Consider the following 18,402-nt stretch of genomic DNA (forward strand, 5'->3'; position numbering starts at 1 on the left):
GCTGCTGAGGAGTGCCGCCTGGGGGGCCGGGGGGACTCTCCCCAGAGGTGGCTGCGCATCAGTGGTGGGCTGCTGAGGAGTGCCGCCTGGGGGGCCGGGGGGCCTCTCCCCAGAGGTGGCTGCCCATCAGTGGTGGGCTGCTGAGGAGTGCCGCCTGGGGGGCCGGGGGCCTCTCCCCAGAGGTGGCTGCGCATCAGTGGTGGGCTGCTGAGGAGTGCCGCCTGGGGGGCCGGGGGGCCTCTCCCCAGAGGTGGCTGCGCATCAGTGCTGGGCTGCTGAGGAGTGCCGCCTGGGGGGCCGGGGCGACTCTCCCCAGAGGTGGCTGCCCATCAGTGGTGGGCTGCTGAGGAGTGCCGCCTGGGGGGCCGGGGCGACTCTCCCCAGAGGTGGCTGCCCATCAGTGCTGGGCTGCTGAGGAGTGCCGCCTGGGGGGCCGGGGGGACTCTCCCCAGAGGTGGCTGCCCATCAGTGCTGGGCTGCTGAGGAGTGCCGCCTGGGGGGCCGGGGGGCCTCTCCCCAGAGGTGGCTGCCCATCAGTGCTGGGCTGCTGAGGAGTGCCGCCTGGGGGGCCGGGGGGACTCTCTGGAGCAGGGCTACTCAGCCCGCGGCCCGTGGCCTGCTTGCTTGCGGCCGCGCTGCGTTTGGGTTTCCATGGGGCCGGTGTAGCGAGCAAAACCAAAGGAGTCCACATGCCGGTCCTCGTGGAGACGGTTTCGTAGTTCCACCCCTGGGCTGCCATGGGGGTGGGGTGGGGCCACTGGTGCATTTTGTTACCGTGGCAGAGCGGCCTTGAAGGGGGCCTGGCGCTGGGCAGCCCCGCCTTCACCTCTGCACCCATGGCCGTCGGTGGCAGAGAAGCTATTTGCATAGATTTGCATAAATATGCAACCGCACTGAGGCTGCGGCCCTGGCACGCGCTGTGAGTGTCCCCGCGGCCCGGGGCTCCAAGCGGAGGGGGGGAGATGGGGAGCGGGGCCGATGCGCCTCCCGCTGCGGACTCGCCACGGGGCCCGTTCGCCCGAATCCAGCGGCACCCGCGGAGCCCGCCCGGGCGTGCAGAGGGCGGCGCGGTGCAGGGCTGGGAGCCGCGGGCGGGGGACGAGACCTGCGGCCCCGGGGGCGGCGAGGGCTGGAGCGCCGGGGCTGAGCGGCCCTGAAGCGAGTATGCCTATACACCGGCCTGGCGATGCCCCGGTTAGCCCCCCCCCCGGCACGTCCTCTGCGCCCCGCTCTCCGCAGGGCCCCCCCCCCGGCACGTCCTCTGCGCCCCGCTCTCCACAGGCCCCCCCCCGGCACGTCCTCTGCGCCCCGCTCTCCGCAGGGCCCCCCCCCGGCACGTCCTCTGCGCCCCGCTCTCCGCAGGGCCCCCCCCCCGGCACGTCCTCTGCGCCCCGCTCTCCGCAGGGCCCCCCCCCCCCCCCCCCCCCCCCCCCCCCCCCCCCCCCCCCCCCCCCCCCCCCCCCCGGCACGTCCTCTGCGCCCCGCTCTCCGCAGGGCCCCCCCCCGGCACGTCCTCTGCGCCCCGCTCTCCACAGGGCCCCCCCCGGCACGTCCTCTGCGCCCCGCTCTCCACAGGGCCCCCCCCCCCCGGCACGTCCTCTGCGCCCCGCTCTCCACAGGGCCCCCCCCAGCTCTGGGCACCCTGCGGGGGGGGGGGGGCAGAGGCGCCGGCAGGACACGGCAGCAGACGGGGCTCCGGCGCGGGGCGAACCCCTGCTTTGGGGGGGTCTCGGGGCTGGTTTGCGCTGGGGGCGGGGGGGGGGTTCCTGTTGCCTGTGCGGGCGCGTCGCCTGCAGGGTGGCGGCGGGAGGCCGATCGTGCAGCGGGGCAGAGCCTCTGGTGTGGGCGTCCCGTTCCGGGAAGCGGGTTAGAGGAGCCAGGCGGGGGGTTTTGGGGCCGGTGTCCGGAGGGGCGTTGAGCGTTGGCGGAGCGTCTGGGCGCAGGAGCAGCTCCCGCCCCCGCTGCCCACCCCGGCTCTGCGCCTCTGCGCTCCGCGCTGGGTTCATTCCCGGGCTCTTGGCGAGGCGCTGGGCAGCCGCGCTGCTTTGGGGGGGGCGTCAGCTGCTCCTTATGCTGGCCTGGATAACTCTCCCTTTCTGACATCGTAGCTGTTTCCACCGCGACGAATTGTGATGTCACACAAACAAGTGGGGGGGGGTAGTCGGGGGGCTGCTCCGCGCGAGGATCAAAGTCCAGCTGCCCCAGACGGGCGGGGGGAGGCCAACGGGGAACATGATATGGAAGAAGAATCGATTCGGTTCAAAGCTTCCTCCGTGGCCTCGGTTCCCCGCGCGCCGCCTCTTCTCCGCGCAGCGTCCCCCCTTCCCACGCTGGAGACTGTGTCCGTTCCAGGCTCCGCTTTGGGACACGCTCTCCGGCTTCCAGGATCACTGGGGGCTCCAATGGGCGTGGGCCGGCCGGGTGGCGAAGCCAAGGTTTGGTTTCAACAAAACCTTCCGAAGGAAAATGGCTGGTTCCCAGCCGCGAGTTTTAACATTTTCTCAGGGAAAAAACAAAATCAAACAGGCTCCAGCCCAGGCCTGAACTTGGGCATTTGAAATCGTGGGGGCGGGGGGTCTCCTCGCTCCTTCACGGCTTCGGAAATCTGCTCCCGGTGCAAAAAGGGGGGGAACTATTTAAAAACACGTTTCCGAGGTTCCCCCAAGCTCTGGGACTCGCCCCGAAACAAAACAAGACAAAACAATTTTTTTACTTAGAACGTTCCAGTCAAAAATGAAAACCGGTGACATGTCAATGACACAAAACACCCCACGTGGTTTGACAATGTTTGTCAATGAACCATCCCTGCCTTTTACGGCCGCCTCCACGGCGTTAATAAGGCGTGCGCGGTAGCACCGCGGAGCGCTGAGCTCGGGCACGCGGCTCGCTCTACGGAGCCATACTAATCTGTGAACCCACCGACCGTGTTTCTGGTACCTCAGCACTTGCAGGTTTACCCGGCCGGGCTCGGGTCCTTAATTCAAGGGTTGTTTATTTTGGAAAATAAGATGAAATTGTCCAGGCTTCATGTGAATCCTTGCTGGGTGGGGGAGGGGGGGCGGGTCAGGATGCAGGGTGCCCCAGGGAGAGAGGACTAGCCCAGCAGCTGGGGGCCAGGTGAGAAGCGTCTCGCCATGGCTGCTGCAGCTCCAGGGGGCACAGCCAAGGGGGGGACGAATGTCCCCCAGCTGGGGCAGGTCCAGGTTCCTCTGCCCCCCTCTCTCCCCAGCCAGAGCAAAGATGCAGCAAACTGGGCACTTTCCCCTCATTCCCTGGTGAAGGGGAACAGCCAGCAATGTTCCCATATGAATTGGGGGGGGGGGGGTGAGCTGCAGCCCCTACCAACCTCCCTAAAGGGCTCCTGGGAGGTGGGAGTTTCAGGACTGGGTCAGTGCCAGACAGTGGAGGGGGGGGGGAAGGGCTCCAACCAGCCCCTTTCACCTGCCTAGTGAGTCAGTCTCTTCTGTAGGGCTTTGTGAGAACCAAGCCCATTGCAGGCCCATCCCATTGGCCTGGCACAACCAAGCCCTGAGCTTTGCGTTCTGGTAAGCAGAAGCTGAGCACCAGATGGTGGGCCTGGCTCTTCCCATTCAGAAGTGGTGCTGGAATAAAAAGACGGACAGGCACACGCTCTAAAATGCAGAGTAGATTATGTTTTGGAAAAGGTCACATGTACTGACCCCAAACACATTTTTGGGCGTGGGGAGATTTAGGAATCAAGATTCCAGGTCCCGCCCAGCTCCGTCCAGGAGTTCCTGGCAGTAGAACCCTACAGAGCCGCCTTCACGCAGCTGGATTGTGTTAGGTTGCTATGACTATTCAATTAAAACAATTCTAGCTACTATTCCATTTACAAATCTCCTCCCTCCCCACGTCCATATACTGGCACTCAGCCGTGGGCACCGACGCCTCTTTACCGGGGAAGAAAAAGGCTTCAGCACTTGTCCAGGGCCCAGGTTCAATTTCCAGCTCTGCAACTGTCTTCCCTTGTAACCTTGGGCAAGTCATTTAGTCTCTCTGCACGCTGAGTCGCCATCTGTAATCTGGGACCATAGATGCCAGCTCTTGGGAGGCAGGGCCGGTCTCTGGCTGTGAGTCTCTGCAATGCCTCACCCCAATGAGGCTTTCACACCCCACCAGGCCCACAGCCGTGTGTTGCTCCCTGGTTGGCAACAATCCTCACGCAGCCCGGTCTGTCATGGTGGGATGTGCACTCAACACCCATCCCTGAATCTCTGCCCCCACCCAGGCCGTCCTCTCTTCAGCGCTCCCGCATGGGTGCACACGGCCTACTTCCATTTCACCCCGGCTGGCTCAGAGCTCCCCCGCCGCGGTGTCTGGGAAAGAGGCTTTCTAGGTTCTCGTACACAGCGTTCCCCTCCCGCAGGCTGCCCTGGGCAGTTTGCAATGATTTCTTGCTTGCATCGGCTCGCCGGCTCCAGCGACTGTGAGGCCTAAATGTATCTAATGTAGCCACCTTTCACCTCCCGACGAGACGCCTATTGATCCAGCACAGAGCCCCGCAAAAGACTGTTGTGAAAACAAATCGCTCCCGGGCTGCATCCTACAGCCTCCCCTTTGGCTCCACTGGAGGGACGGGACCTGGGAAGGGAGGATTCTGGGATGGACTCGAGCTGCAGCGGACACTTGTGCCAGGCCAAATTGGAAAAACATCTAAAACATTCTCGCTGGAAAACTGCAATGAAAATGGCCAGGCTGGGTCAGACCAAAGGTCCGTCTGGCCCAGGGTCCTGTCTCTGACAGTGGCCAATGTCAGGTGCCCCAGGGGGGAGGAAACACAACAAGGAATCAAGTGGTCCCTCCCCTGTCACCCCTTCCCAGCCTCTACAAACAGAGGCTAGAGACACCCTCCCTGCCCAGCCTGGCTAATCGCCATTGATGGACTGATCCTCCATGAACCTATCCAGCTCTTTTTTGAACCCTGTTAAAGATTCGGCCTTCATAACCTCCTCTGGCGAGGAGTTCCACAGGTTGACTGAGCGTTGTGTGAAGAAAAACTTCCTTTGTTTTAAACCTGCTGCCTATTTCATTTGGTAACCCCTCGTTCTTGTGTTATGGGAAGAATAAATAACTCTTCTTTATTCACTTTCTCCACACCCGCCATGACTTTATAACTCTCTGTCATATCCCCCCTTAGGCGTCTCTTTTCCAAGCTGAAAGTCTCAGCCTTGTTAATCTCTGCTCATCTGGCAGCTGTTCCAAACCACTAATCATTTTTGTTGCCCTTTTCTGAACCTTTTCCAATGCCAAGGCATCTTCTCTGAGATGAGGCAGCTCCATATGCAGGCAGTGTTTGAGATGTGGGCGTATCATGCATTTAGACAGAGACAATAGGATATTCTTTGTCTTGTTCTCTATTCCCTTCTTTACGAGTCCCAACATGCTGTTTGCTTTGTTCACTGCTGCTGCCCATTGAGTGGATGTTTTTTGAGAATTATTCACAATGACGCTGAGATCTCGCTCCTGAGTGGGAACAGCTAATTTAGTCCCCATCATTTTATACGCATAGGTGGGATGAGGTTTTCCAACGTGCAGCACTTTGCATTTGTCAACATTAAGATTCATCTGCCATTTTGTTGCCGATCATTTAGTTTAGTGAGATCCTTTTGAAGTGCCTCACAATCTGCTCTGGACTTCCGTTGTAACCTTGGGCAAGTCATTTCATCGCTCTGTGCATTGGGTTTTGTATCTGTGACGGCGCGTTGGGGTTTTCCCGTCTCCTGCACCCCCGTAATGGCACGAACAGACTCCACCAGCCAGTAGAATGGAGGGAGTTTAATGCCTCTCCAGGATACAGCACAGCACAGATGTCATCTGGTTACAGGGCAGGCCTAGGATGCCTCAGCCCCCCTTGAGATGGGGGAGCCTGGGACCCTAAATCCCAGCCCGTTGCCTAGGCTGCTTCCTCCATGAAACCAGCCAGAAAACTAACTAACTCCCTTCCAGCCCTGCCCCCAGCCAGGGCTCCACTCCCCTTCTTCCCATTGTTCCACTCCCTGGGAGATAACTCGTCAGACAGGTTCAAAGCCCCCTTGGATAATGACTCATCCCCTGCCCTGCTGGGCCATGCTGCAGCCAGCAGCCAGTGGAGGTCACCCACAACCCAAGCCTAGCAACCAGCAAGGTACCCGGACTACATCACAGTATCATCTGCAAATTTTGCCTCCTCACTGTTTACCTCTTTCTCCAGGTCATGTATGACTATGCTGACTAGGATTGGTCCCTGTCCAATCCCTGCAGGACACCACTAGTTACTGCTCTCCATTCTGAAAACTGACCATTTATTCCTACTCTTTGTGTCCTGTCTTTTAACCAGTTATCAACCCATGAGAGGACCTTCCCTCTTATCTCACGACAGCTGACTTTGCTTAAGAGCCTTTGGTGAGGGACCTAGTCAAAGGCTTTCTGGAAATCTAAGTACTATATCTACTGGATCCCCCTTGTCCACGTACTTGTTAACCCCCTCAAAGAACTCTAGTAGACTTGTGAGGCAGGATTTCCCATTACAGAAACCATGGTGACTTATCCTCCCCAACAAATTATGTTCATCTCTGTGTTGGACAATTCTTTAGCATCAGAGGGGGAGCTAAGTTAGTCTGTAACTAGAAACACTTAAAAACAACAAATAGTCCAGTAGCACCTTAAAGCCTGACCAAGCACATAGATGGTATCATGAGCTTTCATGGGCACAACCCACTTCCGACAATTCTGTTCTTTGTTGACGTTTCAACCAGTTTGCCTAGCACTGAAGTTAAACTTACGGGCCTCTAATTGCCAGGATCCCCTCTGGAGCCCCTTCAAAAAATTGGTGACACATTAGCATTGCTCCAGCCATTTTGTACAGACGCTGGTTTAAAGGACACGTGTAGCGGTTCTGCAATTTCATGTTTGGGTTCCTTCAGAGTTGGGTGAATTCTGTCTGGCCATGGTGACTTATTACTGTTTCCAAAACCTCCTCTAATGACACCACAATTGGGAAGTTCCTCAGATTTGTCTCCTAAAAGGAATGTCTCAGGTTTGGGAAAAACAAGGAGTCCTGGGGCACCAGAGACAACAGTTTTATTAGGGCATTGGATTTACTAGGGCATAAGCTTTGATGGGTAAAACCCATCAAAGCCCGCAAAAGCGTATGCCTCAATAACACGTTGTTTTTACAGATACAGGTGAACACAGCTACCCCTCTGAGACTCAGGTTTGGGAATCTCCCTCATATTTCCAGCTGTGCAGACTGATGCAAAGAATTCATTTAGTTTCTCGCAATGGCCTTATCACCCTTGAGGGCTCCTTGGGCATCTCGCTCGTCCTGGGGCCCCACTGGGTGTTTAGCATTTCCTGCGGCTGATGTCCATGCACATTCTTTGCTATTACTTTTTGAATTTGTGGCTAGCTGGTCTTCAAATTCTTTTTTTGGCCTCCCTCATTATAGTTTTATACTCCATTTGCCAGCGTTTATGCGCCTTTCTATTTTCCTCACTAGGCTTGAACTTCCACTGTTTAAACAATGCCTTTTGCGCTCACTGCTTCCTTGCTTGTTACACCACGGTGACACGTTCTGATTCTTGTACTGTGGTTTTTAATTTGCGGTTCACATGAAAGTTGAGTCCCTATTACGATACGTTTGAAACGTTTCCATGCAGCTTGCAGGGCTTTCATGTTGGGCTGTGCCGTTCCAGTGCTGTTGAACCTCCGTGTGTGCGGTTCCCCTTTTGGAAATTAATTGCCACACTGGTGGGCTGGTGTAGGGTTTTCCCACCACAGGGATGTTAAATGTCACTACATTATGGTCACTGGTTCCAGGGGTCCAGCTAGCGTCTCCTCTGGGGCCAGATCTTACGCTCCTGACTATTTCAAGAATTACCCCTCCTCTTGTGAGTTCCAGAACCAGCTGCTCCAAGAAGCAGCATTGGACGTGTCAGGAAACTTTAGCTCTGCATCCCTGAGGTGGCCTGGACCAGTCGATAAGGGGAGAGGTGACATCCCCCGTTATTACTGAGCTTTTTATTTCAAAGGCCTTGCTAATCTCCCTGAGCATTTCAGTCACTGTCAGCCTCCCGGTCAGGTGGTGGGTAATATCTCGCCAGGGCTCTAGGCATGTTGTTACTGCCCACAGGGGCTACGTCTAGACTGGCAAGTTTTTCCGGAAAAGCAGCTGATTTTCCGGAAAAACTGGCCAGTCTAGACACAGCCAGGGAGTCTATGGCACAGTCTGGTCCATCCTTGATTCTGTGCTTCCTTTCACATCAAAGATCCACTCCCCCAACGCCGCCCACCTCGCTCTAGGCTGGCTCTCTGCAGAACAACTGTGCAAGACCCAGATCCCTTGGCCCTTCGCTTCGAGCAGAACCAGGAAAGGTGCCGTCTTGTCATGTCAAGACAGTTTTCAATGTCCCACGAAGACTGGCGTATGAGGGACAGAAAACCTGCCGTGCCTCAGTTTCCCCCTAGGGTGATGGCACCAAAGGAAACCGTCAACAGCAGCTGTGACAGGCTCACGGGCTGCAGTGCCGGGGTGGTGGAGAGAGGTGGAGAGCGAGTTCGGAAGGCCCCACAGAGGGTCCCACAGAACACGCCCGTGGACAATCGGAAAGGACGGTGGGGGGACTAACTTCAGCCAGGTCTCTGTGCGGAGGCAGGGCTGCCAGCTCCCGGCACGTTGCATGTTCCCTGCCCCCTCCAGGGTGTTGGGCGGGGGGGTTACTCTGGCATCATAAAACCACTCGGCTTCCCAACAGCTGTTTCCTGCCGGAGCCGCCGCGGGCGCGGGCCAGGGGACCTGTTTTCTGTTGGAGACGCCTTCCGCAGGTTTACACTGGGGAGCCCCATCGGCCAGTGGAAGGCGCTTCCCGGAACACACCGGGACTGGCCTTTGCTGGAGAATGGGCATCTGCTCCCGGCCGGGCGAGGCTCGTGCAGGGGCAATCGGACAGCGGGGGAGCCTGAGATTCTCAGGGGCCTGGGAAGGCCTCGTCTTGCTGACGAGCCTCATGCGAGCAGGCGCCCCCGCGGCCTTGTGCCCAGCGCTCCAGCTCCCACGCGCTGCCCCCGCACTCCGCACCCATCGGGAACCAGGCCTCAGCTGCAGCAAGGGAGGGGGAGGCTGGACGGTAGGAAAAACCTCCTGCCTGTCGGGGGGGGGGACACTGGGATAAGTCGCCTGGGGGTTGCGGAATCTCCGTCCCTGGAGCTAGGGAAGAGCAGGCTGGACACACTCCTGCCAGGGGTGGGCCGGGCGGTGCTGGGTCCTGCTGGGAGGGCTGGGGACTGGCTCTGATGACCCCTCGAGTCCCCTTCCAGGTCTAGGGGCTACGGAAACACCTCAGGACTCAGGTCCCCTGGGCTCGGCTGCCGGACCTGGACTCTTGAGCCGGTCGGATGCTCAGGCTCTGGTTCGGCCCGGGCCCAGGGGTGCTCGTTGGCTGGGGAGGGGCGAGGGTAGGGGCGCGGCACCAGCGGAAGGGACAAGCAGCTTGCTCTGGCTGGCCCGGTGCCGTGGAGTGAGCGCAGCAGCCACTGCCCGGTGTATAGACAGAAAGTGCAACTCTCCGGTTTTGCGACCGTTGCAGTTTCTGTCGCGTACATGGGATTCGCTGCTACCGCTCAGGACTCGCTACCTTTGCTGGCTGCAGGTTCGGAGGCGCTGGGGACTGGTCGAAAACACTCACAGTTTGCTCCCTGCTTGCGAGCGGACTCGGGGGAGGCTGCTGTTTTGCCTCGGGAGGGGCCGTTTGCTCATTTGGAGAAGTTGCAGGTTTGCTCGCTGCTCCGGCCCCACCAACCGCGACTCCCCTTCTCTGCCCGGCATCTCGCCAGGCCGTGCGGGAGCCGGCGGGCCCAGGGGGCTCCTGGCAGCCGCGGGAAGGGAGGGGAGGCGTTGCGGCGGCAGGAGCTGAGAGGCGCCAGCTGCTCCTCCCCAGGCACGGCCCGGGGAAAGGGGCCGGGTGCCAGGGACGTGGCCGGTCTAGGCCCGACAGTTTGCAGGGCAAGTGTGGGGGAGGGATTCTTCCTAGAGGCTTGCAGACCCTACCCCCACTTGTGCCCCCCCCGGCACAGCCTCCCTCCGCCTCCTGCCACCCCCTGGGCTGCAGCCCTGGCAGAGCGGCGCAGTGACAGCCCCGTCCCAGCACCAGCGTGAGGCCTCAGTCTCCTGCCTCCTCCCCCGAGCGGCAGCCACCCTCGACCCCAGCGAGCCCCGTGTCCCTCGGCCCGCTCCGCTGCCCCCCCCCCCCCGTGACAGCACCAGGCGGGCCCGGCGGTGCAGCGAGCACAGGACACGAAGGAACCCGGAGCCGCCTCTTCTCTGGCGGGCCCCCAGCCCGGCTCCCTCCCCAGGGACCGTGGCAGAGGGGCGAGGGGCCCAGCGGAGGCCGGGGCGGCCCTCTGGAGCCCCTCACGGGGGGACTCTGAGCCGTCCGTGGGGGCCGCCGCGCTGCTCGGGTCCCTGGAGATCGGGGCGCGCTCAGCCCGCAAGGGCAGCTGGCCGGGACTTCTCCCCGCAAGGGCTTCAGAGGCCAACGTGTCTCATCGGGGGGGGGGGGGGGGGGGGGGGGGGGTTCTGGGGGCAACGCGGAGGGACGTGAGTCGGCGGGCGGGCATCGGGCCAGGTGGGCATTAGAACAGGGCCGCCTTTGGGCGCTCTCCCCCGGCAGCCTCGAGCGAGAAACCTCCCTGCGGCCTGGTGGCCTCGGGGGCCGGTGTGCCCCTGGTTTGGCCCGGGGGAGCCTGGGGAACGCCCCTCCGGCCTGGCGGAAGGTGGGATGCAGAGGGTTGAGCCGCGGCGGGTCCTGCTTTGGGCAGGGGATGGGGCGCGATGGCTCCCGAGGGCTCCGCCCGCCCTGGGGTCCTAGCAGGGCAGAGAGACGGGAGATGCCGAGGGAGAAGGAGCGAGGCTGGCGAGGACCGTGGGCTCAGAGGACGGAGAGCAGCTCTGGCTGTGCCAGGGCAAAGGAGGATTCCAGGTCTGACTGGAGGGCGGGGCGCCAGGCTGGAGAGAAAGTGAGGGAGGGGTTGGGGTTTGGGAGCAAGCGCTGAATCCAGGGAGGTGGGGGGCTGGCAGGGCGTGGAGGGGCAAAGGCCTGGCCAGGGATGTGGAGCGGGAGGGGAGATTGACCTTCCAGTGCAGGATCCAGCGGAGTCCGAGCCGGAGCGGAGCTGTGAGTCCCAGGCGCAATGAGCTGGGGAATGGATTCTGTGTCCATTTCCACCCTGGCTCAGCTGCTGTCCTGACCCGGCATCGCTCCCTCCCCACCTCCCGCCCCCCTTCCAGCCCATCTCTTCCGACCTGAGGGCGGCCCTGCTCACCGCTGGCCGAAGAACTTTCCCGCAACCTTCCTAATGTTTTGAACCCAAAATTGGATTTTCAACTCCCTGGAAAGTCGCGGAAAGCGCCTGGTTTTACTGAAAAAAACAAACCAACCAAGGAATCCAGATGCTCTTTGTTGGACAACTGGGAACAGGCGCCTGAAGCGCGCGGGGGGGGGGGGGGGGGTTGCTCCTTGCTGAGAGGGGGACACGGAAGAGATTCGTTCTCAGCAACTTTTTCCATGAAATTTTTGAAGGGGCGGGTCTGAGGTGGAAGGGGCGGGGCCAAGACACAACTGGGCTCCCCTGCCCATGGACCCGGATTGGGCTGTAGCTGGGGAACATGTGAAGTCTTTGCCCCCGCCCCCAGAAAGAACCACGTGCTGTTCTGAACAGCTGGCGGTTCCCTCTGGCACCCGGCCCCTGGCAGTGGGAGGAGACTTCACGTGCCTCCGCCCCCCCCGCCCCCGTCAATCAGGGTCTGGGGGTGGGGGAGCACATGCAGTCTGCCCCCGCCCTACAAGGGAGCACTGCGCTAGAGTCACCCACCAGCCAATGAAGTTAATTAACACCAAATGAAGTTAATGGGGAGCAGGTTTAAAACTAATAAGCGAAAGTTCTTCTTCACACAGCGTGTAGTCAACCTGTGGAACTCCTTGCCAGAGGAGGCTGTGAAGGCTAGGACTATAACAGAGTTTAAAGAGAAGCTAGATAATTTCATGGAGGTTAGGTCCATAAAAGGCTATTAGCCAGGGGGTAGGAATGGTGTCCCCGGCCTCTGTTTGTCAGAGGCTGGAGAGGGATGGCAGGAGCCAAATCGCTTGATCATTGTCTTCGATCCACCCTCTCTGGGGCACCTGGTGCTGGCCACTGTCGGCAGACAGGATACTGGGCTAGATGGACCTTTGGTCTGACCCTGTACGGTTCTTATGGCCTGGGGGTGGGGGAGCGGCAGGACCTCCACAGGCCGGATCCACCCACTTGGTGGCCGGATTGGGCCCACGGAGGCCCTTTTGCCCACCGCTGCTCTGATCTGCGGGAAGCTTCCTTCGCAAGCGCAGATCAGCCTGGGAGGCATCAAGCTTGGGACGCCCACACCCCAGCGGCCTTGGGTTTAGCTGCAGAGATCCAGCAGGGCTCTTCTGCCTTCAGCCCCAAGCCCCTAACCTGCCTCCGAGGGCACTGGGGGCGGGGCAGGTGGGCCGTCCTCCGTGGGGGAAAGCGGATAGTTACAAACATTCCCTGAATCCCAACAGGCCCAGGCAGCTGGCTCGGAGCAGGCCGGGTTCCCCAAACCATAGGGAAAGGGAGGACGGGCGGCCTGGGCCTGCTCAATTGATTGTTCTCTCTCAGCTTCCTGGGGCAAGTGGCTCGCGTCTCTCGGTATCTCGGTTCTTCTCCCTCTGCCTGGCCAGATCTGCCCCCTCTGCCCCCGCTGGCAAGGGGGCTGCCCTGCGACGCCGGGGCGACGGGTGGATCTTAGCCAGGCACAAGGGAAGCCCAGCAAGTGTCTGAGAGGGGCCAGATGGCAACATCCCCGGGCAAGGAAAAGGCCCGAGCCGGACTCTGTGCTCTGGGTTTGCCTGGGGCCCTGTTCCGCGTCTGGGGCTTCACGACATACACGACACCCAGCGGCGCTGCCGTCCACATTCGCGCCCTGCTGCGAGGAGCCTCGCCAGCCCCACGCCCCTGGGCCCGCCGGCCTCCCGCCGCTCCCCCGCACTGGCGCGAACCAGGTGCTGCTGTGGCTTAATTGGTTTTAAATTAATTTGCAGAGGAGGGAGCTGTCGGGGGCGGAAAGGTGAAAAGGGCTTTTCCTGGAGCTTTGCCAACTGGGAAATATCCTTGGCAGTTTCTTTCTGAGCGCTCTGGCGACTTCCCAGGCAGGGAGACCCACGTTCCAGTCAATTAGGGCCAAACAAGCCACGTTTTCCTGCCTCCGGATCCCCAGCAAGGGGGAGAATTTACAGGGGCAATCAGTGTAACCCACCGCTCGGCCAGCGTCCAGCCTCCTCCGCAGCCCACCCAAAGCACCGTTTTGCTTTCTCAGGCTGGCACGCGGGCGCGGGAAGCTTCAGGTTCGAAGGCCCCAGGCTTACACTTTAAGGGGTTTTATGGTGAGGTTGCCTCCAGCCGATGTTCCCTCTGATCTTTTCCAGCCATGAGCAGAATAAATTTTGATGTGCACCAAGGCACGTGCGGATGGGCACCACCGCAAGTCTAGCTGTGGGCATTCTGCTAATCAGCTGGGCAGCACAGGACTCTCTCCTGTGGCCAGTGTACAGGGAGCACTGGCCTCCAGCTGAACTGAGACTTGCCCGCCCGTCTACCCGGAATTGGATTTGTTGCAATTTTCTGATCAGACAGCTGGGGCCCTTCTTCCCGGACGAGCTCGTCCCGGGGGAAAGAAGCACCATTCATCAATTCCCAGGCCCGCAGGGAGCTGTGATCGTCCAGTCTAATCGACATGGGCCAGAGAGCGTCCCCAGAAGAATCCCTTTGGACCGCGTGCCGCTCCCCCAGACAACTGTCCCGTCTTGATTTAAAACCTGCCGGGGATGGAGACTCGGCCCCAGCCTTTGGTAAGTTGTTCCTGTGTAAATTACTCCCCTCCCCGTTGAACGTAGCCTGTCTTTCCTCGCTGAGTTCGTCTGGCTTCAGCTTCAAGCTGCTGGACCGAGGGGTCCATGCTCATGTTTGTCGGTGGCTACGAGCTGGAATCAAGTCTCCCTTTAATTTGTCTTTTTTTCTCACCAGCTAAGTAGACTGAGGAATGAACGGCTCAAACAACTCCGGCACCGTCATGGCCAGAAAGCATCGGCTGGGAAGGACTGAGCAGGCTGAATCCACGGCTAAACAGCCATGGTTTGGATCCTGGCCCTGCCACAACTTCCTATGTTGTCCAAGTCATGGTGTGGCTCTGTGCCTCAGTTTCCCTATCTGGAAAAGGCTGATTCATGCTACTTCTGTGCTTTATCTGTTAATGTCTGTGCACCACGTGGGAAATACAGCATGTCCCACAAATGCTAACGGTTATTTTGTATCAAACCCATGGCCCTCTAGAACAGGACATCGGTCACTATACTGTGGTGGGAACATCCAGATGGCAAGTTAGATAGGACCCTGATCCTCCTGCTCTACAGAACACAAGCCCTGTCTACAGCTGCACTGGAAAGGGACTCTCCATTAGCTCTGAGTAGTATGGGGCTTATGACACACGGCTGAGCAGTTCTGATTGTGGTCAGTAGAGGGCAGCGGTGACACACTAGCCAGTTAGTTCCAATGGGTGGCGACTGCCGTGCCATTTCCCGCATTCCCCGGTGCTCTCTGTGGGGCAGGGCGTGGCCGCGGGAGGCAGCTCCCCGTCGGCGTGGAAATCGGTCTGTGGCTTTGCAGAGCTCGCTGGGCGAGTTCTCTAGTGCAACGGGCTCTCGAGGGACAAACCTGCCTTGTGGACCCAAGGCCTGGCAAGCGAGGCCCCTCCCAGCCAGACTGCCGCCTGTGCAGAACCGGGGGGCGGTGGTAGTCCGTCGGGCAGTGGGGAATTCTCAGTACGTCTCCCCCAGCCAGGGCTGTGCGGGAAGGCCAGAAACACTCCCCTTGGGCCAGAGGAGACGCTGTGCAGGCCCCCCCATGTGGGGAAAAACCCAGCTCTGTTTCGAGGGAGCCGGGGGGCGGGGGAAGCGTTGCCGGGCTGAGCCAGGCTCGGCGGGGCTGCGATCGAGAAGGGGAGACGAAGCGTCTGAATTGATTTCTCCTTGGACACGCTCGAGCAGCTTGTCAGGCGCTGCAGGCCGGGTGTGAGCTGATGTGACCTGCGGGCTGGGCGCCCTGGGGCCGGGCTGGTGAAGCGCTGAGAGTTTCCAGCTGCTTCATCCTGCGGGCCGTAAACAAGGGAGTCTCTGGATTCCAGCCACAGCTGCTTTGAGCCTGGACTGTGACCTCTGGGTGGGGCGGGGGGCAGCCGGTCCCATCTGCTTTAGCCCGTGGACAATAGACACACCCGGAGCCTTAGATGCAGCTTCAGTGATGCTTGGCCATCCCTGCTGGTTCCAAGCCATGGAGCTGAGACCCCCCATCTGTTCCCTCCTCCCCACAGATCTCTGGGGAGGGTGCAGGAGAACCAGCCGGGACCTTGCCCCGTCTCAGTGCAGCTTTGCCTCTGGCGGAGTTAATAAAACCAGTGCAGGCTCCCACAGAGCCCTTGTGTCTGTTTCCAAGCGCTCTAACGCATCCACCTGCCACAGAGCCGCATCAGCTGCCGTACCACTGGATCACCTTGGTGGGCAGCTTGCGGCCCAGCGGGTTCTGTGCATGGCCCACGAGACATTCTGTCACTGCAGCCCACGCGCCGGGTCGCCAGCTTCTGCTGGTTTCCATCCATTGCAGGGGGCCTATTCCTACCAGCATTACTAAATTGACACACACGTGATGCCAGGGCAGGTGAAGTGAGGCGGGTGCTGATTGCACCCAGCACTGACAGGGAGAGCCGGGCGCTCCGTCTGCAGCCAGTCACAGTGCTGCTCCAGTTCAACCTGCACCCCCGCCCATTTTAGGGAGGCGAGTGCAGTGAGCAAAACCGCCCTTGCCCAGCAGAGTGGCTTGGCTCTAACAAGCTTGCAGCCACGGAGATGCAGGAGGCCACTTGTGGGGCCCATTCACCCGCCTCGGTTGCCCGTTGCTGCGCCATCATGTGTTTAATTAGCACTTTCCCGTTTGCCCTCTGCAGTGAGCGGTCATTTACACCCGGGCAACATGGGGGCAACAGGCTCCCAGGCCAACCTGACGGCTACCGCCCTGGCTGGTGTGTAGCCAATCGGGACTCATGTCGCCTTGGTTTTCATTGTTATCACTCACCCACTGTTGTCATCAGCACGGCTGTGTCTATCGCTGTGTCTATCGCTGCGGCTGTCACCACAGAGGCCTGGCCAGGGTTCGGGCGGGGGGAGGGGGTGAGAGTGAGACAGTCTTTAATCTGCTCTCAACACATCATCTCGCGCCTCTTTGGAAGGGGCCTGGCTTCCCACGGAGGTCGGCCCAGAACGATCCCGGGGAGGAGGGAGGAGGCTGGGATTTAGGAATGGCGGATCCATTATTCCGAGTCTTGACAGTAATAGGCTTAAGCTGGACACGTCTGTCGCTGCCGTGCGGTGAACGGCCCGGGGGGGATGAACTGAAGTGGTCCCCCAGGAGCCAGGGCAGCAGAGCTCTTCCTGGCGCTGCGCTGTAATACCTGGGTTCCTAGAGGCTCCTGCTCAGCTCTCCTTGGGCATAACGTGGCCGCCCGGCGGGAGCAGGCCACAGAGTGAGGGCAGGCCCAGTGTCTGCAGGGCTCCCCGTCGGCCAGCGAGACAGGCAGGGTTAGGAAGTCAGAGATAAAGTTACCCCATTTGATCCACGCATGGAACAGATTGAACTCTGAACGCAGGAAATGTCATAGACATGAGAGAGACAGAGAGAGAAAGTGTGTGTGTGTGTGTGTGTGTGTGTGTGTGTGTGTGTGTGTGTGAGCGAGAGAGAGAGAAACTCTGTGTGTGTGTGTGTGTGTGACAGAGAGAGAGAGAGAGAGAGAGACAGAGTGTGTGTAGAGAGACGGAGGGCATGTCTACCCTGCCCCCCCAGTTCAAACTAGGGTGGTTAATGTAGTTGTGATGGCGCGTTGGGGGTCCCCCGTCTCCTGCACCCCGAAATGGCACAAACAGACTGCACCAGCCGGTGGAATAGAGGAAGTTTATTGCCTCTCCAGGATACAGCACAGCACAGATGGAATCTGGTCACAGAGCTGGGCTAGGATGCCTCAGGCCCCCTTGAGATGGGGGAGACTGGGCCCCTAAACTCCAGCCCCTCTCCCTAGGCTGTCTCCTCCATGCTCCCAGACAGCCAGCAACTAACTAACCCTCTTCCAGCCCTGCCCCCCAGCCAGGGCAGCATCCCCCTTCCTTTGTTCCTCTCCATGGGGGGTGTCTGGCCACTGGTTTGCATAGTGACTCATCCTGTTTCGCTGGGTCGTGGTACCCACGGCAGCCAGTGGGGGGTTACCCCAGAGCCAGCAGCATAGAAACCAGCCAGGGACCCCCACTACGTCACAGTGTCATACGAACTTACAAATGAAGCCCGGGATTTGAATTTCCTGGGCTTCATTTGCATGTTGCCGGGCGCCGCCATTTTTAAATGTCCGCTAGTGCGGACTCCGTGCCCGCGGCTCCACGCGGCAAGGGCTAGGTAGTTCGGGTTAGGCCTCTTATTCCGAACTATCTGTACCGAGGAGCCGCTCGAAGAGCAAACTGAGCCCCGGACACGGTTTTCTCACTGTGCTTGTGCCTAGACTGGAGCTGGGCTGGGCTGGGCTCTCCCAGTCCATGCTGGGCGCCAGCAGCCCCCACCTCACCCCACCAGCCCTGGCTTCCTGTGGGTGTCACTTTATAACACGGGGGGTAGCAGACGCCATAGATGGAAACCAACAGAATCTGCCATACAGAATCTGGAAACCATTGTGCACGGGGCTGTACGAAAACCCAATCAACGCGCACAGGTCGTCTCCAATCCCACTCCAAGCAGTTGGCTAGTTTGACCCGACTCACAATAGGCTCCTGTTTTGCCAACACCCTGCCCTGCAACCTGCACAGTAGCAGGCTCTCTTCCTGCTCCCCCGGCCTGGGAGAGGCCTTCTGCAGCACGGTCATGCCAAGGGACAAGCAAGGGCTAACGAGGAGGGCTGGGTAGTAGAGCAGAGCCCAGATCAGGCGGGGGGGACGAGGAGTCTATGGGACGCTTGTGGTGGAGGGGAGGGTCACTGAAGTGGTACCTGACCCCTGTGGGGGTGGGATACAGGCGTGTGGGGCCGTGGGCCTGGTGGGCAGAGCAGACACCCCCAGCAGGACTGCAAGGAGGAGGACGAGCCCCCAGACGCAGGAGGCAGCCGCCCTGATGCCGAATGGCTCCCGTCCTCACGACGCTCCGAATGACCGCGGTGTGCTCCCTGCTCTGTGGCTAACGGGGCGCATGTGGCTAAGCGCGGGTGATGTGGATTGTAATAGCCCCCCCCACCTCCGAGGGAGGCCCCGTTGTGCCGAGGACAATGCG

General features: G+C 60.1%; 1 long non-coding RNA gene across 2 annotated transcripts; it reads left to right on the forward strand.

Moving 5' to 3' along the window:
- The first annotated feature begins 753 nt into the window (after nucleotides 1–753).
- On the forward strand, nucleotides 754–14,358 carry LOC142820998 (uncharacterized). 2 transcript variants are annotated; one of them, XR_016348051.1, is made up of 3 exons: nucleotides 754–919; nucleotides 13,479–13,901; nucleotides 14,077–14,358. It is a non-coding gene; the product is annotated as an uncharacterized LOC142820998 (long non-coding RNA). The 2 variants fall into 2 exon arrangements; XR_012898045.2 differs by lacking the exon at nucleotides 754–919 and adding an exon at nucleotides 9,637–9,769.
- Nucleotides 14,359–18,402: the final 4,044 nt, after the last annotated feature.

Source organism: Pelodiscus sinensis, chromosome 29, assembly GCF_052426305.1.
Source record: "Pelodiscus sinensis isolate ZL-2025 chromosome 29, ASM5242630v1, whole genome shotgun sequence".
Classification (NCBI taxonomy): Eukaryota; Metazoa; Chordata; order Testudines; family Trionychidae; genus Pelodiscus; species Pelodiscus sinensis.